This window comes from Lissotriton helveticus, chromosome 7 (assembly GCF_964261635.1).
Source record: "Lissotriton helveticus chromosome 7, aLisHel1.1, whole genome shotgun sequence".
Taxonomy (NCBI): domain Eukaryota; kingdom Metazoa; phylum Chordata; class Amphibia; order Caudata; family Salamandridae; genus Lissotriton; species Lissotriton helveticus.
Window position 1 is genome coordinate 935,473,975 of NC_136068.1, and position 25,207 is coordinate 935,499,181.

Sequence of the window (25,207 nt, forward strand, 5' to 3'; positions counted from 1 at the left end):
ATTTGTCTGCATTGCTGAGACCAAAAAAAAAACCAAGAAGCCATTTCTCAGCACTCTGCCTTCCTTCATCAATTTAAATGGTAAGTCAAACTCGAGTTAGTGGGGTCTTGGCATGATTATCTTTGTCAAGACTCTACCAAAATGGATGACGTTACGGTGATCATCATATTTTATCAGACTTTGTCTCCGAAGCTGAGAAAGCCTGCGTTAGATACCTGTGCTAACAATGTGTCATCAGAGGACATTACTGTCTTTAAGGCTGGAAAGAGTTTCCTTAATTTGGAGCGATGGCCTTACTTTCTCAAGGAGTGAAGCTCATTTGACCTGTTTCCCTGCACTCTGTGTGTGGGTCTCTGATACTCCAGATGGATAGCTGTTTAGGATACTCTGCGGTCTTGCAACTCCATCCAATTTTCAAAAGGATCCCACTGCTTTCCCAGTATACTGCCTAGCTGCCTTGCAGTCCTAATTACATATAGTTACCTAGTGCATAATTGCTGATGTCTCCTCCTCCTGTGTTTCCTCGTCACCCAGGGCGATTGGTCACGTGCTGTCCTGACATCATAAAGCTAGAGCAGGATGTCATCTGACATGAGGGACAATCAGTTGCCTAGCAAGCACTAAGATACATTTATCATGGTATTGAACTGGGTTGCAGGGTAAACAGGGCGCCCAGCTGAAGACCTAGATGGTGAGATGAATGAAACTGGCGCATTATTTGAGACTTGTGCATCTGTTTGAAGGTGCAGTTAATCACAATGTTCTCGACTTCTCTATAGCTTAACTGATAAGGATGTACTAAGATGAAGATGTTAAGATGTTGTTTATAGTTTTTATTATTCCCACTAACAGTAGCGTAAACCTTCCTCCCTCAACTTATCAGATCACTCAATTGCTATTGGCGTATCATAACCTATAAGAATTGCACTGAGAAGGGGATGCCATCACTTGGCTGGCAATCACATCTTTTTATCTAGGTCCTGATGTAGGTGCTAGTGTTGTGTAGAGAGTGGTAGCAAATGAGGCATAGGATTGATGTAATGTAATGTGTATACTTGTAAAGCACACTGTTGCCAGCCGGCGTCCTGGCACTGTATACCGCTGGGGAACCAGTCCTGGCTTTCCCTGTGGGATGGTCCCTGCTGGGAATCCCCAAGGTGGAGCCAGGCATCCCCGGCGTTGAGGGGGCCGTTGTGGAGATTAGGCAAGCTAATGCCCAGAGTTGCAGAGTGGGACCCCTGGTTAGAGTAGGCACCCACGTGAGAATTATCGAGTCCGCTGACCCTGGTCCATGACCCTGCCGCGTCGGGAATCAAACCCTGGTCCCGGGCCGACTTCTGCTTTTGGGTCTGCCGCCTCTAACCAGTGAGCCATTGAGAGATGTACCCCAGTCGGAACATGAAAACTGAGAAAACATGAAAACTGAGATTCTAATTTTTAGTAGGGTGTGGATTTTCACAATATCCATAGTACTGATTATCAAGCCTTAGAAAATCTGTTTTTTATTGCTGTGCATTCGTTTGAAAATATTCAAGTTCTAATGCACTAACAGTGGACTTTTCCATCTGCAGAATATACTGAATGACCAGAGATGGCAGTGCTGCGGAAGAGAATTTGTCTGCATTGCTGAGACCAAAAAAAAAAAGAAGCCATTTCTCAGCACTCTGCCTTCCTTCATCAATTTAAATGGTAAGTCAAACTCGAGTTAGTGGGGTCTTGGCATGATTATCTTTGTCAAGACTCTACCAAAATGGATGACGTTACGGTGATCATCATATTTTATCAGACTTTGTCTCCGAAGCTGAGAAAGCCTGCGTTAGATACCTGTGCTAACAATGTGTCATCAGAGGACATTACTGTCTTTAAGGCTGGAAAGAGTTTCCTTAATTTGGAGCCATCGCCTTACTTTCTCAAGGAGTGAAGCTCATTTGACCTGTTTCCCTGCACTCTGTGTGTGGGTCTCTGATACTCCAGATGGATAGCTGTTAAGGATACTCGGCGGTCTTGCAACTCCATCCAATTTTCAAAAGGAGCCCAATGCTTTCCCAGTATACTGCCTAGCTGCCTTGCAGTCCTAATTACATATAGTTACCTAGTGCATAATTGCTGATGTCTCCTCCTCCTGTGTTTCCTCGTCACCGAGGGCGATTGGTCACGTGCTGTCCTGACATAAAGCTAGAGCAGGATGTCATCTGACATGAGGGACAATCAGTTGCCTAGCAAGCACTAAGATACATTTATCATGGTATTGAACTGGGTTGCAGGGTAAACAGGGCGCCCAGCTGAAGACCTAGATGGTGAGATGAATGAAACTGGCGCATTATTTGAGACTTGTGCATCTGTTTGAAGGTGCAGTTAATCACAATGTTCTCGACTTCTCTATAGCTTAACTGATAAGGATGTACTAAGATGAAGATGTTAAGATGTTGTTTATAGTTTTTATTATTCCCACTAACAGTAGCGTAAACCTTCCTCCCTCAACTTATCAGATCACTCAATTGCTATTGGCGTATCATAACCTATAAGAATTGCACTGAGAAGGGGATGCCATCACTTGGCTGGCAATCACATCTTTTTATCTAGGTCTTGATGTAGGTGGTAGTGTTGTTTAGAGAGTGGTAGCAAATGAGGCATAGGATTGATGTAATGTAATGTGTATACTTGTAAAGCGCACTGTTGCCAGCCGGCGTCCTGGCGCTGTATACCGCTGGGGAACCAGTCCTGGCTTTCCCTGTGGGATGGTCCCTGCTGGGAATCCCCAAGGTGGAGCCAGGCATCCCCGGCGTTGAGGGGGCTGTTGTGGAGATTAGGCAAGCTAACGCCCAGAGTTGCAGAGTGGGACCCCTGGTTAGAGTAGGCACTGACGTGAGAATTATCGAGTCCGCTGACCCTAGTCCATGACCCTGCCGCGTCGGGAATCAAACCCTGGTCCCGGGCCGACTTCTGCTTTTGGGTCTGCCGCCTCTAACCAGTGAGCCATTGAGAGATGTACCCCAGTCGGAACATGAAAACTGAGAAAACATGAAAACTGAGATTCTAATTTTTAGTAGGGTGTGGATTTTCACAATATCCATAGTACTGATTATCAAGCCTTAGAAAATCTGTTTTTTATTGCTGTGCATTCGTTTGAAAATATTCAAGTTCTAATGCAATAACAGTGGACTTTTCCATCTGCAGAATATACTGAATGACCAGAGATGGCAGTGCTGCGGAAGAGAATTTGTCTGCATTGCTGAGACCAAAAAAAAAAACAAGAAGCCATTTCTCAGCACTCTGCCTTCCTTCATCAATTTAAATGGTAAGTCAAACTCGAGTTAGTGGGGTCTTGGCATGATTATCTTTGTCAAGACTCTACCAAAATGGATGACGTTCCGGTGATCATCATATTTTATCAGACTTTGTCTCCGAAGCTGAGAAAGCCTGCGTTAGATACCTGTGCTAACAATGTGTCATCAGAGGACATTACTGTCTTTAAGGCTGGAAAGAGTTTCCTTAATTTGGAGCGATGGCCTTACTTTCTCAAGGAGTGAAGCTCATTTGACCTGTTTCCCTGCACTCTGTGTTTGGGTCTCTGATACTCCAGATGGATAGCTGTTTAGGATACTCTGCGGTCTTGCAACTCCATCCAATTTTCAAAAGGATCCCAATGCTTTCCCAGTATACTGCCTAGCTGCCTTGCAGTCCTAATTACATATAGTTACCTAGTGCATAATTGCTGATGTCTCCTCCTCCTGTGTTTCCTCGTCACCCAGGGCGATTGGTCACGTGCTGTCCTGACATCATAAAGCTAGAGCAGGATGTCATCTGACATGAGGGACAATCAGTTGCCTAGCAAGCACTAAGATACATTTATCATGGTATTGAACTGGGTTGCAGGGTAAACAGGGCGCCCAGCTGAAGACCTAGATGGTGAGATGAATGAAACTGGCGCATTATTTGAGACTTGTGCATCTGTTTGAAGGTGCAGTTAATCACAATGTTCTCGACTTCTCTATAGCTTAACTGATAAGGATGTACTAAGATGAAGATGTTAAGATGTTGTTTATAGTTTTTATTATTCCCACTAACAGTAGCGTAAACCTTCCTCCCTCAACTTATCAGATCACTCAATTGCTATTGGCGTATCATAACCTATAAGAATTGCACTGAGAAGGGGATGCCATCACTTGGCTGGCAATCACATCTTTTTATCTAGGTCCTGATGTAGGTGCTAGTGTTGTGTAGAGAGTGGTAGCAAATGAGGCATAGGATTGATGTAATGTAATGTGTATACTTGTAAAGCACACTGTTGCCAGCTGGCGTCCTGGCGCTGTATACCGCTGGGGAACCAGTCCTGGCTTTCCCTGTGGGATGGTCCCTGCTGGGAATCCCCAAGGTGGAGCCAGGCATCCCCGGCGTTGAGGGGGCCGTTGTGGAGATTAGGCAAGCTAATGCCCAGAGTTGCAGAGTGGGACCCCTGGTTAGAGTAGGCACCCACGTGAGAATTATCGAGTCCGCTGACCCTGGTCCATGACCCTGCCGCGTCGGGAATCAAACCCTGGTCCCGGGCCGACTTCTGCTTTTGGGTCTGCCGCCTCTAACCAGTGAGCCATTGAGAGATGTACCCCAGTCGGAACATGAAAACTGAGAAAACATGAAAACTGAGATTCTAATTTTTAGTAGGGTGTGGATTTTCACAATATCCATAGTACTGATTATCAAGCCTTAGAAAATCTGTTTTTTATTGCTGTGCATTCGTTTGAAAATATTCAAGTTCTAATGCACTAACAGTGGACTTTTCCATCTGCAGAATATACTGAATGACCAGAGATGGCAGTGCTGCGGAAGAGAATTTGTCTGCATTGCTGAGACCAAAAAAAAAAAACAAGAAGCCATTTCTCAGCACTCTGCCTTCCTTCATCAATTTAAATGGTAAGTCAAACTCGAGTTAGTGGGGTCTTGGCATGATTATCTTTGTCAAGACTCTACCAAAATGGATGACGTTACGGTGATCATCATATTTTATCAGACTTTGTCTCCGAAGCTGAGAAAGCCTGCGTTAGATACCTGTGCTAACAATGTGTCATCAGAGGACATTACTGTCTTTAAGGCTGGAAAGAGTTTCCTTAATTTGGAGCCATCGCCTTACTTTCTCAAGGAGTGAAGCTCATTTGACCTGTTTCCCTGCACTCTGTGTGTGGGTCTCTGATACTCCAGATGGATAGCTGTTTAGGATACTCTGCGGTCTTGCAACTCCATCCAATTTTCAAAAGGAGCCCAATGCTTTCCCAGTATACTGCCTAGCTGCCTTGCAGTCCTAATTACATATAGTTACCTAGTGCATAATTGCTGATGTCTCCTCCTCCTGTGTTTCCTCGTCACCCAGGGCGATTGGTCACGTGCTGTCCTGACATCATAAAGCTAGAGCAGGATGTCATCTGACATGAGGGACAATCAGTTGCCTAGCAAGCACTAAGATACATTTATCATGGTATTGAACTGGGTTGCAGGGTAAACAGGGCGCCCAGCTGAAGACCTAGATGGTGAGATTAATGAAACTGTCGCATTATTTGAGACTTGTGCATCTGTTTGAAGGTGCAGTTAATCACAATGTTCTCGACTTCTCTATAGCTTAACTGATAAGGATGTACTAAGATGAAGATGTTAAGATGTTGTTTATAGTTTTTATTATTCCCACTAACAGTAGCGTAAACCTTCCTCCCTCAACTTATCAGATCACTCAATTGCTATTGGCGTATCATAACCTATAAGAATTGCACTGAGAAGGGAATGCCATCACTTGGCTGGCAATCACATCTTTTTATCTAGGTCCTGATGTAGGTGCTAGTGTTGTGTAGAGAGTGGTAGCAAATGAGGCATAGGATTGATGTAATGTAATGTGTATACTTGTAAAGCGCACTGTTGCCAGCCGGCGTCCTGGCGCTGTATACCGCTGGGGAACCAGTCCTGGCTTTCCCTGTGGGATGGTCCCTGCTGGGAATCCCCAAGGTGGAGCCAGGCATCCCCGGCGTTGAGGGGGCCGTTGTGGAGATTAGGCAAGCTAATGCCCAGAGTTGCAGAGTGGGACCCCTGGTTAGAGTAGGCACCCACGTGAGAATTATCGAGTCCGCTGACCCTGGTCCATGACCCTGCCGCGTCGGGAATCGAACCCTGGTCCCGGGCCGACTTCTGCTTTTGGGTCTGCTGCCTCTAACCAGTGAGCCATTGAGAGATGTACCCCAGGCTGAACATGAAAACTGAGAAAACATGAAAACTGAGATTCTAATTTTTAGTAGGGTGTGGATTTTCACAATATCCATAGTACTGATTATCAAGCCTTAGAAAATCTGTTTTTATTGCTGTGCATGCGTTTGAAAATATTCAAGTTCTAATGCACTAACAGTGGACTTTTCCATCTGCAGAATATACTGAATGACCAGAGATGGCAGTGCTGCGGAAGAGAATTTGTCTGCATTGCTGAGACCAAAAAAAAAAAAACAAGAAGCCATTTCTCAGCACTCTGCCTTCCTTCATCAATTTAAATGGTAAGCCAAACTCGAGTTAGTGGGGTCTTGGCATGATTATCTTTGTCAAGACTCTACCAAAATGGATGACGTTACGGTGATCATCATATTTTATCAGACTTTGTCTCCGAAGCTGAGAAAGCCTGCGTTAGATACCTGTGCTAACAATGTGTCATCAGAGGACATTACTGTCTTTAAGGCTGGAAAGAGTTTCCTTAATTTGGAGCCATGGCCTTACTTTCTCAAGGAGTGAAGCTCATTTGACCTGTTTCCCTGCACTCTGTGTGTGGGTCTCTGATACTCCAGATGGATAGCTGTTTAGGATACTCGGCGGTCTTGCAACTCCATCCAATTTTCAAAAGGAGCCCAATGCTTTCCCAGTATACTGCCTAGCTGCCTTGCAGTCCTAATTACATATAGTTACCTAGTGCATAATTGCTGATGTCTCCTCCTCCTGTGTTTCCTCGTCACCGAGGGCGATTGGTCACGTGCTGTCCTGACATCATAAAGCTAGAGCAGGATGTCATCTGACATGAGGGACAATCAGTTGCCTAGCAAGCACTAAGATACATTTATCATGGTATTGAACTGGGTTGCAGGGTAAACAGGGCGCCCAGCTGAAGACCTAGATGGTGAGATGAATGAAACTGTCGCATTATTTGAGACTTGTGCATCTGTTTGAAGGTGCAGTTAATCACAATGTTCTCGACTTCTCTATAGCTTAACTGATAAGGATGTACTAAGATGAAGATGTTAAGATGTTGTTTATAGTTTTTATTATTCCCACTAACAGTAGCGTAAACCTTCCTCCCTCAACTTATCAGATCACTCAATTGCTATTGGCGTATCATAACCTATAAGAATTGCACTGAGAAGGGGATGCCATCACTTGGCTGGCAATCACATCTTTTTATCTAGGTCCTGATGTAGGTGCTAGTGTTGTGTAGAGAGTGGTAGCAAATGAGGCATAGGATTGATGTAATGTAATGTGTATACTTGTAAAGCGCACTGTTGCCAGCCGGCGTCCTGGCCCTGTATACCGCTGGGGAACCAGTCCTGGCTTTCCCTGTGGGATGGTCCCTGCTGGGAATCCCCAAGGTGGAGCCAGGCATCCCCGGCGTTGAGGGGGCCGTTGTGGAGATTAGGCAAGCTAATGCCCAGAGTTGCAGAGTGGGACCCCTGGTTAGAGTAGGCACCCACGTGAGAATTATCGAGTCCGCTGACCCTGGTCCATGACCCTGCCGCGTCGGGAATCAAACCCTGGTCCCGGGCCGACTTCTGCTTTTGGGTCTGCTGCCTCTAACCAGTGAGCCATTGAGAGATGTACCCCAGGCTGAACATGAAAACTGAGAAAACATGAAAACTGAGATTCTAATTTTTAGTAGGGTGTGGATTTTCACAATATCCATAGTACTGATTATCAAGCCTTAGAAAATCTGTTTTTTATTGCTGTGCATTCGTTTGAGAATATTCAAGTTCTAATGCACTAACAGTGGACTTTTCCATCTGCAGAATATACTGAATGACCAGAGATGGCAGTGCTGCGGAAGAGAATTTGTCTGCATTGCTGAGACCAAAAAAAAAAACAAGAAGCCATTTCTCAGCACTCTGCCTTCCTTCATCAATTTAAATGGTAAGTCAAACTCGAGCTAGTGGGGTCTTGGCATGATTATCTTTGTCAAGACTCTACCAAAATGGATGACGTTACGGTGATCATCATATTTTATCAGACTTTGTCTCCGAAGCTGAGAAAGCCTGCGTTAGATACCTGTGCTAACAATGTGTCATCAGAGGACATTACTGTCTTTAAGGCTGGAAAGAGTTTCCTTAATTTGGAGCCATGGCCTTACTTTCTCAAGAAGTGAAGCTCATTTGACCTGTTTCCCTGCACTCTGTGTGTGGGTCTCTGATACTCCAGATGGATAGCTGTTTAGGATACTCGGCGGTCTTGCAACTCCATCCAATTTTCAAAAGGAGCCCAATGCTTTCCCAGTATACTGCCTAGCTGCCTTGCAGTCCTAATTACATATAGTTACCTAGTGCATAATTGCTGATGTCTCCTCCTCCTGTGTTTCCTCGTCACCGAGGGCGATTGGTCACGTGCTGTCCTGACATCATAAAGCTAGAGCATGATGTCATCTGACATGAGGGACAATCAGTTGACTAGCAAGCACTAAGATACATTTATCATGGTATTGAACTGGGTTGCAGGGTAAACAGGGCGCCCAGCTGAAGACCTAGATGGTGAGATGAATGAAACTGGCGCATTATTTGAGACTTGTGCATCTGTTTGAAGGTGCAGTTAATCACAATGTTCTCGACTTCTCTATAGCTTAACTGATAAGGATGTACTAAGATGAAGATGTTAAGATGTTTATAGTTTTTATTATTCCCACTAACAGTAGCGTAAACCTTCCTCCCTCAACTTATCAGATCACTCAATTGCTATTGGCGTATCATAACCTATAAGAATTGCACTGAGAAGGGGATGCCATCACTTGGCTGGCAATCACATCTTTTTATCTAGGTCCTGATGTAGGTGCTAGTGTTGTGTAGGGAGTGGTAGAAATGAGGCATAGGATTGATGTAATGCAATGTGTATACTTGTAAAGCGCACTGTTGCCAGCCAGCGTCCTGGCGCTGTATACCGCTGGGGAACCAGTCCTGGCTTTCCCTGTGGGATGGTCCCTGCTGGGAATCCCCAAGGTGGAGCCAGGCATCCCCGGCGTTGAGGGGGCCGTTGTGGAGATTAGGCAAGCTAATGCCCAGAGTTGCAGAGTGGGACCCCTGGTTAGAGTAGGCACCCACGTGAGAATTATCGAGTCCGCTGACCCTGGTCCATGACCCTGCCGCGTCGGGAATCGAACCCTGGTCCCGGGCCGACTTCTGCTTTTGGGTCTGCTGCCTCTAACCAGTGAGCCATTGAGAGATGTACCCCAGGCTGAACATGAAAAATGAGAAAACATGAAAACTGAGATTCTAATTTTTAGTAGGGTGTGGATTTTCACAATATCCATAGTACTGATTATCAAGCCTTAGAAAATCTGTTTTTTATTGCTGTGCATTCGTTTGAAAATATTCAAGTTCTAATGCACTAACAGTGGACTTTTCCATCTGCAGAATATACTGAATGACCAGAGATGGCAGTGCTGCGGAAGAGAATTTGTCTGCATTGCTGAGACCAAAAAAAAAACCATGAAGCCATTTCTCAGCACTCTGCCTTCCTTCATCAATTTAAATGGTAAGTCAAACTCGAGTTAGTGGGGTCTTGGCATGATTATCTTTGTCAAGACTCTCCCAAAATGGATGATGTTACGGTGATCATCATATTTTATCAGACTTTGTCTCCGAAGCTGAGAAAGCCTGCGTTAGATACCTGTGCTAACAATGTGCCATCAGAGGACATTACTGTCTTTAAGGCTGGAAAGAGTTTCCTTAATTTGGAGCCATGGCCTTACTTTCTCAAGAAGTGAAGCTCATTTGACCTGTTTCCCTGCACTCTGTGTGTGGGTCTCTGATACTCCAGATGGATAGCTGTTTAGGATACTCGGCGGTCTTGCAACTCCATCCAATTTTCAAAAGGATCCCAATGCTTTCCCAGTATACTGCCTAGCTGCCTTGCAGTCCTAATTACATATAGTTACCTAGTGCATAATTGCTGATGTCTCCTCCTCCTGTGTTTCCTCGTCACCCAGGGCGATTGGTCACGTGCTGTCCTGACATCATAAAGCTAGAGCAGGATGTCATCTGACATGAGGGACAATCAGTTGCCTAGCAAGCACTAAGATACATTTATCATGGTATTGAACTGGGTTGCAGGGTAAACAGGGCGCCCAGCTGAAGACCTAGATGGTGAGATGAATGAAACTGGCGCATTATTTGAGACTTGTGCATCTGTTTGAAGGTGCAGTTAATCACAATGTTCTCGACTTCTCTATAGCTTAACTGATAAGGATGTACTAAGATGAAGATGTTAAGATGTTGTTTATAGTTTTTATTATTCCCACTAACAGTAGCGTAAACCTTCCTCCCTCAACTTATCAGATCACTCAATTGCTATTGGCGTATCATAACCTATAAGAATTGCACTGAGAAGGGGATGCCATCACTTGGCTGGCAATCACATCTTTTTATCTAGGTCCTGATGTAGGTGCTAGTGTTGTGTAGAGAGTGGTAGCAAATGAGGCATAGGATTGATGTAATGTAATGTGTATACTTGTAAAGCACACTGTTGCCAGCTGGGGTCCTGGCGCTGTATACCGCTGGGGAACCAGTCCTGGCTTTCCCTGTGGGATGGTCCCTGCTGGGAATCCCCAAGGTGGAGCCAGGCATCCCCGGCGTTGAGGGGGCCGTTGTGGAGATTAGGCAAGCTAATGCCCAGAGTTGCAGAGTGGGACCCCTGGTTAGAGTAGGCACCCACGTGAGAATTATCGAGTCCGCTGACCCTGGTCCATGACCCTGCCGCGTCGGGAATCAAACCCTGGTCCCGGGCCGACTTCTGCTTTTGGGTCTGCCGCCTCTAACCAGTGAGCCATTGAGAGATGTACCCCAGTCGGAACATGAAAACTGAGAAAACATGAAAACTGAGATTCTAATTTTTAGTAGGGTGTGGATTTTCACAATATCCATAGTACTGATTATCAAGCCTTAGAAAATCTGTTTTTTATTGCTGTGCATTCGTTTGAAAATATTCAAGTTCTAATGCACTAACAGTGGACTTTTCCATCTGCAGAATATACTGAATGACCAGAGATGGCAGTGCTGCGGAAGAGAATTTGTCTGCATTGCTGAGACCAAAAAAAAAAAGAAGCCATTTCTCAGCACTCTGCCTTCCTTCATCAATTTAAATGGTAAGTCAAACTCGAGTTAGTGGGGTCTTGGCATGATTATCTTTGTCAAGACTCTACCAAAATGGATGACGTTACGGTGATCATCATATTTTATCAGACTTTGTCTCCGAAGCTGAGAAAGCCTGCGTTAGATACCTGTGCTAACAATGTGTCATCAGAGGACATTACTGTCTTTAAGGCTGGAAAGAGTTTCCTTAATTTGGAGCCATGGCCTTACTTTCTCAAGGAGTGAAGCTCATTTGACCTGTTTCCCTGCACTCTGTGTGTGGGTCTCTGATACTCCAGATGGATAGCTGTTTAGGATACTCGGCGGTCTTGCAACTCCATCCAATTTTCAAAAGGATCCCAATGCTTTCCCAGTATACTGCCTAGCTGCCTTGCAGTCCTAATTACATATAGTTACCTAGTGCATAATTGCTGATGTCTCCTCCTCCTGTGTTTCCTCGTCACCCAGGGCGATTGGTCACGTGCTGTCCTGACATCATAAAGCTAGAGCAGGATGTCATCTGACATGAGGGACAATCAGTTGCCTAGCAAGCACTAAGATACATTTATCATGGTATTGAACTGGGTTGCAGGGTAAACAGGGCGCCCAGCTGAAGACCTAGATGGTGAGATTAATGAAACTGTCGCATTATTTGAGACTTGTGCATCTGTTTGAAGGTGCAGTTAATCACAATGTTCTCGACTTCTCTATAGCTTAACTGATAAGGATGTACTAAGATGAAGATGTTAAGATGTTGTTTATAGTTTTTATTATTCCCACTAACAGTAGCGTAAACCTTCCTCCCTCAACTTATCAGATCACTCAATTGCTATTGGCGTATCATAACCTATAAGAATTGCACTGAGAAGGGGATGCCATCACTTGGCTGGCAATCACATCTTTTTATCTAGGTCCTGATGTAGGTGCTAGTGTTGTGTAGAGAGTGGTAGCAAATGAGGCATAGGATTGATGTAATGTAATGTGTATACTTGTAAAGCGCACTGTTGCCAGCCGGCGTCCTGGCGCTGTATACCGCTGGGGAACCAGTCCTGGCTTTCCCTGTGGGATGGTCCCTGCTGGGAATCCCCAAGGTGGAGCCAGGCATCCCCGGCGTTGAGGGGGCCGTTGTGGAGATTAGGCAAGCTAATGCCCAGAGTTGCAGAGTGGGACCCCTGGTTAGAGTAGGCACCCACGTGAGAATTATCGAGTCCGCTGACCCTGGTCCATGACCCTGCCGCGTCGGGAATCGAACCCTGGTCCCGGGCCGACTTCTGCTTTTGGGTCTGCTGCCTCTAACCAGTGAGCCATTGAGAGATGTACCCCAGGCTGAACATGAAAACTGAGAAAACATGAAAACTGAGATTCTAATTTTTAGTAGGGTGTGGATTTTCACAATATCCATAGTACTGATTATCAAGCCTTAGAAAATCTGTTTTTATTGCTGTGCATTCGTTTGAAAATATTCAAGTTCTAATGCACTAACAGTGGACTTTTCCATCTGCAGAATATACTGAATGACCAGAGATGGCAGTGCTGCGGAAGAGAATTTGTCTGCATTGCTGAGACCAAAAAAAAAAAACAAGAAGCCATTTCTCAGCACTCTGCCTTCCTTCATCAATTTAAATGGTAAGCCAAACTCGAGTTAGTGGGGTCTTGGCATGATTATCTTTGTCAAGACTCTACCAAAATGGATGACGTTACGGTGATCATCATATTTTATCAGACTTTGTCTCCGAAGCTGAGAAAGCCTGCGTTAGATACCTGTGCTAACAATGTGTCATCAGAGGACATTACTGTCTTTAAGGCTGGAAAGAGTTTCCTTAATTTGGAGCCATGGCCTTACTTTCTCAAGGAGTGAAGCTCATTTGACCTGTTTCCCTGCACTCTGTGTGTGGGTCTCTGATACTCCAGATGGATAGCTGTTTAGGATACTCGGCGGTCTTGCAACTCCATCCAATTTTCAAAAGGAGCCCAATGCTTTCCCAGTATACTGCCTAGCTGCCTTGCAGTCCTAATTACATATAGTTACCTAGTGCATAATTGCTGATGTCTCCTCCTCCTGTGTTTCCTCGTCACCGAGGGCGATTGGTCACGTGCTGTCCTGACATCATAAAGCTAGAGCAGGATGTCATCTGACATGAGGGACAATCAGTTGCCTAGCAAGCACTAAGATACATTTATCATGGTATTGAACTGGGTTGCAGGGTAAACAGGGCGCCCAGCTGAAGACCTAGATGGTGAGATGAATGAAACTGGCGCATTATTTGAGACTTGTGCATCTGTTTGAAGGTGCAGTTAATCACAATGTTCTCGACTTCTCTTTAGCTTAACTGATAAGGATGTACTAAGATGAAGATGTTAAGATGTTGTTTATAGTTTTTATTATTCCCACTAACAGTAGCGTAAACCTTCCTCCCTCAACTTATCAGATCACTCAATTGCTATTGGCGTATCATAACCTATAAGAATTGCACTGAGAAGGGGATGCCATCACTTGGCTGGCAATCACATCTTTTTATCTAGGTCCTGATGTAGGTGCTAGTGTTGTGTAGAGAGTGGTAGCAAATGAGGCATAGGATTGATGTAATGTAATGTGTATACTTGTAAAGCGCACTGTTGCCAGCCGGCGTCCTGGCGCTGTATACCGCTGGGGAACCAGTCCTGGCTTTCCCTGTGGGATGGTCCCTGCTGGGAATCCCCAAGGTGGAGCCAGGCATCCCCGGCGTTGAGGGGGCCGTTGTGGAGATTAGGCAAGCTAATGCCCAGAGTTGCAGAGTGGGACCCCTGGTTAGAGTAGGCACCCACGTGAGAATTATCGAGTCCGCTGACCCTGGTCCATGACCCTGCCGCGTCGGGAATCAAACCCTGGTCCCGGGCCGACTTCTGCTTTTGGGTCTGCTGCCTCTAACCAGTGAGCCATTGAGAGATGTACCCCAGGCTGAACATGAAAACTGAGAAAACATGAAAACTGAGATTCTAATTTTTAGTAGGGTGTGGATTTTCACAATATCCATAGAACTGATTATCAAGCCTTAGAAAATCTGTTTTTTATTGCTGTGCATTCGTTTGAGAATATTCAAGCTCTAATGCACTAACAGTGGACTTTTCCATCTGCAGAATATACTGAATGACCAGAGATGGCAGTGCTGCGGAAGAGAATTTGTCTGCATTGCTGAGACCAAAAAAAAAAACAAGAAGCCATTTCTCAGCACTCTGCCTTCCTTCATCAATTTAAATGGTAAGTCAAACTCGAGCTAGTGGGGTCTTGGCATGATTATCTTTGTCAAGACTCTACCAAAATGGATGACGTTACGGTGATCATCATATTTTATCAGACTTTGTCTCCGAAGCTGAGAAAGCCTGCGTTAGATACCTGTGCTAACAATGTGTCATCAGAGGACATTACTGTCTTTAAGGCTGGAAAGAGTTTCCTTAATTTGGAGCCATGGCCTTACTTTCTCAAGAAGTGAAGCTCATTTGACCTGTTTCCCTGCACTCTGTGTGTGGGTCTCTGATACTCCAGATGGATAGCTGTTTAGGATACTCGGCGGTCTTGCAACTCCATCCAATTTTCAAAAGGAGCCCAATGCTTTCCCAGTATACTGCCTAGCTGCCTTGCAGTCCTAATTACATATAGTTACCTAGTGCATAATTGCTGATGTCTCCTCCTCCTGTGTTTCCTCGTCACCGAGGGCGATTGGTCACGTGCTGTCCTGACATCATAAAGCTAGAGCATGATGTCATCTGACATGAGGGACAATCAGTTGCCTAGCAAGCACTAAGATACATTTATCATGGTATTGAACTGGGTTGCAGGGTAAACAGGGCGCCCAGCTGAAGACCTAGATGGTGAGATGAATGAAACTGGCGCATTATTTGAGACTTGTGCATCTGTTTGAAGGTGCAGTTAATCACAATGTTCTCGACTTCTCTATAGCTTAACTGATAAGGATGTACTAAGATGAAGATGTTAAGATGTTTATAGTTTTTATTATTCCCACTAACAGTAGCGTAAACCTTCCTCCCTCAACTTATCAGATCACTCAATTGCTATTGGCGTATCATAACCTATAAGAATTGCACTGAGAAGGGGATGCCATCACTTGGCTGGCAATCACATCTTTTTATCTAGGTCCTGATGTAGGTGCTAGTGTTGTGTAGAGAGTGGTAGAAATGAGGCATAGGATTGATGTAATGCAATGTGTATACTTGTAAAGCGCACTGTTGCCAGCCAGCATCCTGGCGCTGTATACCGCTGGGGAACCAGTCCTGGCTTTCCCTGTGGGATGGTCCCTGCTGGGAATCCCCAAGGTGGAGCCAGGCATCCCCGGCGTTGAGGGGGCCGTTGTGGAGATTAGGCAAGCTAATGCCCAGAGTTGCAGAGTGGGACCCCTGGTTAGAGTAGGCACCCACGTGAGAATTATCGAGTCCGCTGACCCTGGTCCATGACCCTGCCGCGTCGGGAATCGAACCCTGGTCCTGGGCCGACTTCTGCTTTTGGGTCTGCCGCCTCTAACCAGTGAGCCATTGAGAGATGTACCCCAGGCTGAACATGAAAACTGAGAAAACATGAAAACTGAGATTCTAATTTTTAGTAGGGTGTGGATTTTCACAATATCCATAGTACTGATTATCAAGCCTTAGAAAATTTGTTTTTTATTGCTGTGCATTCGTTTGAAAATATTCAAGTACTAATGCACTAACAGTGGACTTTTCCATCTGCAGAATATACTGAATGACCAGAGATGGCAGTGCTGCGGAAGAGAATTTGTCTGCATTGCTGAGACCAAAAAAAAAAACAAGAAGCCATTTCTCAGCACTCTGCCTTCCTTCATCAATTTAAATGGTAAGTCAAACTCGAGTTAGTGGGGTCTTGGCATGATTATCTTTGTCAAGACTCTACCAAAATGGATGACGTTACGGTGATCATCATATTTTATCAGACTTTGTCTCCGAAGCTGAGAAAGCCTGCGTTAGATACCTGTGCTAACAATGTGTCATCAGAGGACATTACTGTCTTTAAGGCTGGAAAGAGTTTCCTTAATTTGGAGCCATGGCCTTACTTTCTCAAGGAGTGAAGCTCATTTGACCTGTTTCCCTGCACTCTGTGTGTGGGTCTCTGATACTCCAGATGGATAGCTGTTTAGGATACTCGGCGGTCTTGCAACTCCATCCAATTTTCAAAAGGAGCCCAATGCTTTCCCAGTATACTGCCTAGCTGCCTTGCAGTCCTCATTACATATAGTTACCTAGTGCATAATTGCTGATTTCTCCTCCTCCTGTGTTTCCTCGTCACCCAGGGCGATTGGTCACGTGCTGTCCTAACATCATAAAGCTAGAGCAGGATGTCATCTGACATGAGGGACAATCAGTTGCCTAGCAAGCACTAAGATACATTTATCATGGTATTGAACTGGGTTGCAGGGTAAACAGGGCGCCCAGCTGAAGACCTAGATGGTGAGATGAATGAAACTGGCGCATTATTTGAGACTTGTGCATCTGTTTGAAGGTGCAGTTAATCACAATGTTCTCGACTTCTCTTTAGCTTAACTGATAAGGATGTACTAAGATGAAGATGTTAAGATGTTGTTTATAGTTTTTATTATTCCCACTAACAGTAGCGTAAACCTTCCTCCCTCAACTTATCAGATCACTCAATTGCTATTGGCGTATCATAACCTATAAGAATTGCACTGAGAAGGGGATGCCATCACTTGGCTGGCAATCACATCTTTTTATCTAGGTCCTGATGTAGGTGCTAGTGTTGTGTAGAGAGTGGTAGAAATGAGGCATAGGATTGATGTAATGTAATGTGTATACTTGTAAAGCGCACTGTTGCCAGCCGGCGTCCTGGCGCTGTATACCGCTGGGGAACCAGTCCTGGCTTTCCCTGTGGGATGGTCCCTGCTGGGAATCCCCAAGGTGGAGCCAGGCATCCCCGGCCTTGAGGGGGCCGTTGTGGAGATTAGGCAAGCTAATGCCCAGAGTTGCAGAGTGGGACCCCTGGTTAAAGTAGGCACTGACGTGAGAATTATCGAGTCCGCTGACCCTGGTCCATGACCCTGCCGGGTCGGGAATCAAACCCTGGTCCCGGGCCGACTTCTGCTTTTGGGTCTGCTGCCTCTAACCAGTGAGCCATTGAGAGATGTACCCCAGGCTGAACATGAAAACTGAGAAAACATGAAAACTGAGATTCTAATTTTTAGTAGGGTGTGGATTTTCACAATATCCATAGTACTGATTATCAAGCCTTAGAAAATCTGTTTTTTATTGCTGTGCATTCGTTTGAGAATATTCAAGTTCTAATGCACTAACAGTGGACTTTTCCATCTGCAGAATATACTGAATGACCAGAGATGGCAGTGCTGCGGAAGAGAATTTGTCTGCATTGCTGAGACCAAAAAAAAAACCAAGAAGCCATTTCTCAGCACTCTGCCTTCCTTCATCAATTTAAATGGTAAGTCAAACTCGAGTTAGTGGGGTCTTGGCATGATTATCTTTGTCAAGACTCTACCAAAATGGATGACGTTACGGTGATCATCATATTTTATCAGACTTTGTCTCCGAAGCTGAGAAAGCCTGCGTTAGATACCTGTGCTAACAATGTGTCATCAGAGGACATTACTGTCTTTAAGGCTGGAAAGAGTTTCCTTAATTTGGAGCCATGGCCTTACTTTCTCAAGGAGTGAAGCTCATTTGACCTGTTTCCCTGCACTCTGTGTGTGGGTCTCTGATACTCCAGATGGATAGCCGTTTAGGATACTCAGCGGTCTTGCAACTCCATCCAATTTTCAAAAGGAGCCCAATGCTTTCCCAGTATACTGCCTAGCTGCCTTGCAGTCCTAATTACATATAGTTACCTAGTGCATAATTGCTGATGTCTCCTCCTCCTGTGTTTCCTCGTCACCGAGGGCGAATGGTCACGTGCTGTCCTGACATCATAAAGCTAGAGCAGGATGTCATCTGACATGAGGGACAATCAGTTGCCTAGCAAGCACTAAGATACATTTATCATGGTATTGAACTGGGTTGCAGGGTAAACAGGGCGCCCAGCTGAAGACCTAGATGGTGAGATGAATGAAACTGTCGCATTATTTGAGACTTGTGCATCTGTTTGAAGGTGCAGTTAATCACAATGTTCTCGACTTCTCTATAGCTTAACTGATAAGGATGTACTAAGATGAAGATGTTAAGATGTTGTTTATAGTTTTTATTATTCCCACTAACAGTAGCGTAAACCTTCCTCCCTCAACTTATCAGATCACTCAATTGCTATTGGCGTATCATAACCTATAAGAATTGCACTGAGAAGGGGATGCCATCACTTGGCTGGCAATCACATCTTTTTATCTAGGTCCTGATGTAGGTGCTAGTGTTGTGTAGAGAGTGGTAGCAAATGAGGCATAGGATTGATGTAATGTAATGTGTATACTTGTAAAGCGCACTGTTGCCAGCCGGCGTCCTGGCGCTGTATACCGCTGGGGAACCAGTCCTGGCTTTCCCTGTGGGATGGTCCCTGCGTGGAATCCCCAAGGTGGAGCCAGGCATCCCCGGCGTTGAGGGGGCCGTTGTGGAGATTAGGCAAGCTAATGCCCAGAGTTGCAGAGTGGGACCCCTGGTTAGAGTAGGCACCCACGTGAGAATTATCGAGTCCGCTGGTCCATGACCCTGCCGCGTCGGGAATCGAACCCTGGTCCCGGGCCGACTTCTGCTTTTGGGTCTGCTGCCTCTAACCAGTGAGCCATTGAGAGATGTACCCCAGGCTGAACATGAAAACTGAGAAAACATGAAAACTGAGATTCTAATTTTTAGTAGGGTGTGGATTTTCACAATATCCATAGTACTGATTATCAAGCCTTAGAAAATCTGTTTTTATTGCTGTGCATTCGTTTGAAAATATTCAAGTTCTAATGCACTAACAGTGGACTTTTCCATCTGCAGAATATACTGAATGACCAGAGATGGCAGTGCTGCGGAAGAGAATTTGTCTGCATTGCTGAGACCAAAAAAAAAGAAACAAGAAGCCATTTCTCAGCACTCTGCCTTCCTTCATCAATTTAAATGGTAAGTCAAACTCGAGTTAGTGGGGTCTTGGCATGATTATCTTTGTCAAGACTCTACCAAAATGGATGATGCTACGGTGATCATCATATTTTATCAGACTTTGTCTCCGAAGCTGAGAAAGCCTGCGTTAGATACCTGTGCTAACAATGTGTCATCAGAGGACATTACTGTCTTTAAGGCTGGAAAGAGTTTCCTTAATTTGGAGCGATGGCCTTACTTTCTCAAGCAGTGAAGCTCATTTTACCTGTTTCCCTGCACTCTGTGTGTGGGTCTCTGATACTCCAGATGGATAGCTGTTTAGGATACTCGGCGGTCTTGCAACTCCATCCAATTTTCAAAAGGAGCCCAATGCTTTCCCAGTATACTGCCTAGCTGCCTTGCAGTCCTCATTACATATAGTTACCTAGTGCATAATTGCTGATTTCTCCTCCTCCTGTGTTTCCTCGTCACCCAGGGCGATTGGTCACGTGCTGTCCTAACATCATAAAGCTAGAGCAGGATGTCATCTGACATGAGGGACAATCAGTTGCCTAGCAAGCACTAAGATACATTTATCATGGTATTGAACTGGGTTGCAGGGTAAACAGGGCGCCCAGCTGAAGACCTAGATGGTGAGATGAATGAACCTGGCGCATTATTTGAGACTTGTGCATCTGTTTGAAGGTGCAGTTAATCACAATGTTCTCGACTTCTCTATAGCTTAACTGATAAGGATGTACTAAGATGAAGATGTTAAGATGTTGTTTATAGTTTTTATTATTCCCACTAACAGTAGCGTAAACCTTCCTCCCTCAACTTATCAGATCACTCAATTGCTATTGGCGTATCATAACCTATAAGAATTGCACTGAGAAGGGGATGCCATCACTTGGCTGGCAATCACATCTTTTTATCTAGGTCCTGATGTAGGTGCTAGTGTTGTGTAGAGAGTGGTAGCAAATGAGGCATAGGATTGATGTAATGTAATGTGTATACTTGTAAAGCGCACTGTTGCCAGCCCGCGTCCTGGCCCTGTATACCGCTGGGGAACCAGTCCTGGCTTTCCCTGTGGGATGGTCCCTGCTGGGAATCCCCAAGGTGGAGCCAGGCATCCCCGGCGTTGAGGGGGCCGTTGTGGAGATTAGGCAAGCTAATGCCCAGAGTTGCAGAGTGGGACCCCTGGTTAGAGTAGGCACTGACGTGAGAATTATCGAGTCCGCTGACCCTGGTCCATGACCCTGCCGCGTCGGGAATCGAACCCTGGTCCTGGGCCGACTTCTGCTTTTGGGTCTGCCGCCTCTAACCAGTGAGCCATTGAGAGATGTACCCCAGGCTGAACATGAAAACTGAGAAAACATGAAAACTGAGATTCTAATTTTTAGTAGGGTGTGGATTTTCACAATATCCATAGTACTGATTATCAAGCCTTAGAAAATTTGTTTTTTATTGCTGTGCATTCGTTTGAAAATATTCAAGTACTAATGCACTAACAGTGGACTTTTCCATCTGCAGAATATACTGAATGACCAGAGATGGCAGTGCTGCGGAAGAGAATTTGTCTGCATTGCTGAGACCAAAAAAAAAAACAAGAAGCCATTTCTCAGCACTCTGCCTTCCTTCATCAATTTAAATGGTAAGTCAAACTCGAGTTAGTGGGGTCTTGGCATGATTATCTTTGTCAAGACTCTACCAAAATGGATGATGTTACGGTGATCATCATATTTTATCAGACTTTGTCTCCGAAGCTGAGAAAGCCTGCGTTAGATACCTGTGCTAACAATGTGTCATCAGAGGACATTACTGTCTTTAAGGCTGGAAAGAGTTTCCTTAATTTGGAGCGATGGCCTTACTTTCTCAAGCAGTGAAGCTCATTTTACCTGTTTCCCTGCACTCTGTGTGTGGGTCTCTGATACTCCAGATGGATAGCTGTTTAGGATACTCGGCGGTCTTGCAACTCCATCCAATTTTCAAAAGGAGCCCAATGCTTTCCCAGTATACTGCCTAGCTGCCTTGCAGTCCTCATTACATATAGTTACCTAGTGCATAATTGCTGATTTCTCCTCCTCCTGTGTTTCCTCGTCACCCAGGGCGATTGGTCACGTGCTGTCCTAACATCATAAAGCTAGAGCAGGATGTCATCTGACATGAGGGACAATCAGTTGCCTAGCAAGCACTAAGATACATTTATCATGGTATTGAACTGGGTTGCAGGGTAAACAGGGCGCCCAGCTGAAGACCTAGATGGTGAGATGAATGAACCTGGCGCATTATTTGAGACTTGTGCATCTGTTTGAAGGTGCAGTTAATCACAATGTTCTCGACTTCTCTATAGCTTAACTGATAAGGATGTACTAAGATGAAGATGTTAAGATGTTGTTTATAGTTTTTATTATTCCCACTAACAGTAGCGTAAACCTTCCTCCCTCAACTTATCAGATCACTCAATTGCTATTGGCGTATCATAACCTATAAGAATTGCACTGAGAAGGGGATGCCATCACTTGGCTGGCAATCACATCTTTTTATCTAGGTCCTGATGTAGGTGCTAGTGTTGTGTAGAGAGTGGTAGCAAATGAGGCATAGGATTGATGTAATGTAATGTGTATACTTGTAAAGCGCACTGTTGCCAGCCCGCGTCCTGGCCCTGTATACCGCTGGGGAACCAGTCCTGGCTTTCCCTGTGGGATGGTCCCTGCTGGGAATCCCCAAGGTGGAGCCAGGCATCCCCGGCGTTGAGGGGGCCGTTGTGGAGATTAGGCAAGCTAATGCCCAGAGTTGCAGAGTGGGACCCCTGGTTAGAGTAGGCACTGACGTGAGAATTATCGAGTCCGCTGACCCTGGTCCATGACCCTGCCGCGTCGGGAATCGAACCCTGGTCCTGGGCCGACTTCTGCTTTTGGGTCTGCCGCCTCTAACCAGTGAGCCATTGAGAGATGTACCCCAGGCTGAACATGAAAACTGAGAAAACATGAAAACTGAGATTCTAATTTTTAGTAGGGTGTGGATTTTCACAATATCCATAGTACTGATTATCAAGCCTTAGAAAATTTGTTTTTTATTGCTGTGCATTCGTTTGAAAATATTCAAGTACTAATGCACTAACAGTGGACTTTTCCATCTGCAGAATATACTGAATGACCAGAGATGGCAGTGCTGCGGAAGAGAATTTGTCTGCATTGCTGAGACCAAAAAAAAAAACAAGAAGCCATTTCTCAGCACTCTGCCTTCCTTCATCAATTTAAATGGTAAGTCAAACTCGAGTTAGTGGGGTCTTGGCATGATTATCTTTGTCAAGACTCTACCAAAATGGATGACGTTACGGTGATCATCATATTTTATCAGACTTTGTCTCCGAAGCTGAGAAAGCCTGCGTTAGATACCTGTGCTAACAATGTGTCATCAGAGGACATTACTGTCTTTAAGGCTGGAAAGAGTTTCCTTAATTTGGAGCCATGGCCTTACTTTCTCAAGGAGTGAAGCTCATTTGACCTGTTTCCCTGCACTCTGTGTGTGGGTCTCTGATACTCCAGATGGATAGCTGTTTAGGATACTCGGCGGTCTTGCAACTCCATCCAATTTTCAAAAGGAGCCCAATGCTTTCCCAGTATACTGCCTAGCTGCCTTGCAGTCCTCATTACATATAGTTACCTAGTGCATAATTGCTGATTTCTCCTCCTCCTGTGTTTCCTCGTCACCCAGGGCGATTGGTCACGTGCTGTCCTAACATCATAAAGCTAGAGCAGGATGTCATCTGACATGAGGGACAATCAGTTGCCTAGCAAGCACTAAGATACATTTATCATGGTATTGAACTGGGTTGCAGGGTAAACAGGGCGCCCAGCTGAAGACCTAGATGGTGAGATGAATGAAACTGGCGCATTATTTGAGACTTGTGCATCTGTTTGAAGGTGCAGTTAATCACAATGTTCTCGACTTCTCTTTAGCTTAACTGATAAGGATGTACTAAGATGAAGATGTTAAGATGTTGTTTATAGTTTTTATTATTCCCACTAACAGTAGCGTAAACCTTCCTCCCTCAACTTATCAGATCACTCAATTGCTATTGGCGTATCATAACCTATAAGAATTGCACTGAGAAGGGGATGCCATCACTTGGCTGGCAATCACATCTTTTTATCTAGGTCCTGATGTAGGTGCTAGTGTTGTGTAGAGAGTGGTAGAAATGAGGCATAGGATTGATGTAATGTAATGTGTATACTTGTAAAGCGCACTGTTGCCAGCCGGCGTCCTGGCGCTGTATACCGCTGGGGAACCAGTCCTGGCTTTCCCTGTGGGATGGTCCCTGCTGGGAATCCCCAAGGTGGAGCCAGGCATCCCCGGCCTTGAGGGGGCCGTTGTGGAGATTAGGCAAGCTAATGCCCAGAGTTGCAGAGTGGGACCCCTGGTTAAAGTAGGCACTGACGTGAGAATTATCGAGTCCGCTGACCCTGGTCCATGACCCTGCCGGGTCGGGAATCAAACCCTGGTCCCGGGCCGACTTCTGCTTTTGGGTCTGCTGCCTCTAACCAGTGAGCCATTGAGAGATGTACCCCAGGCTGAACATGAAAACTGAGAAAACATGAAAACTGAGATTCTAATTTTTAGTAGGGTGTGGATTTTCACAATATCCATAGTACTGATTATCAAGCCTTAGAAAATCTGTTTTTTATTGCTGTGCATTCGTTTGAGAATATTCAAGTTCTAATGCACTAACAGTGGACTTTTCCATCTGCAGAATATACTGAATGACCAGAGATGGCAGTGCTGCGGAAGAGAATTTGTCTGCATTGCTGAGACCAAAAAAAAAACCAAGAAGCCATTTCTCAGCACTCTGCCTTCCTTCATCAATTTAAATGGTAAGTCAAACTCGAGTTAGTGGGGTCTTGGCATGATTATCTTTGTCAAGACTCTACCAAAATGGATGACGTTACGGTGATCATCATATTTTATCAGACTTTGTCTCCGAAGCTGAGAAAGCCTGCGTTAGATACCTGTGCTAACAATGTGTCATCAGAGGACATTACTGTCTTTAAGGCTGGAAAGAGTTTCCTTAATTTGGAGCCATGGCCTTACTTTCTCAAGGAGTGAAGCTCATTTGACCTGTTTCCCTGCACTCTGTGTGTGGGTCTCTGATACTCCAGATGGATAGCCGTTTAGGATACTCAGCGGTCTTGCAACTCCATCCAATTTTCAAAAGGAGCCCAATGCTTTCCCAGTATACTGCCTAGCTGCCTTGCAGTCCTAATTACATATAGTTACCTAGTGCATAATTGCTGATGTCTCCTCCTCCTGTGTTTCCTCGTCACCGAGGGCGAATGGTCACGTGCTGTCCTGACATCATAAAGCTAGAGCAGGATGTCATCTGACATGAGGGACAATCAGTTGCCTAGCAAGCACTAAGATACATTTATCATGGTATTGAACTGGGTTGCAGGGTAAACAGGGCGCCCAGCTGAAGACCTAGATGGTGAGATGAATGAAACTGTCGCATTATTTGAGACTTGTGCATCTGTTTGAAGGTGCAGTTAATCACAATGTTCTCGACTTCTCTATAGCTTAACTGATAAGGATGTACTAAGATGAAGATGTTAAGATGTTGTTTATAGTTTTTATTATTCCCACTAACAGTAGCGTAAACCTTCCTCCCTCAACTTATCAGATCACTCAATTGCTATTGGCGTATCATAACCTATAAGAATTGCACTGAGAAGGGGATGCCATCACTTGGCTGGCAATCACATCTTTTTATCTAGGTCCTGATGTAGGTGCTAGTGTTGTGTAGAGAGTGGTAGCAAATGAGGCATAGGATTGATGTAATGTAATGT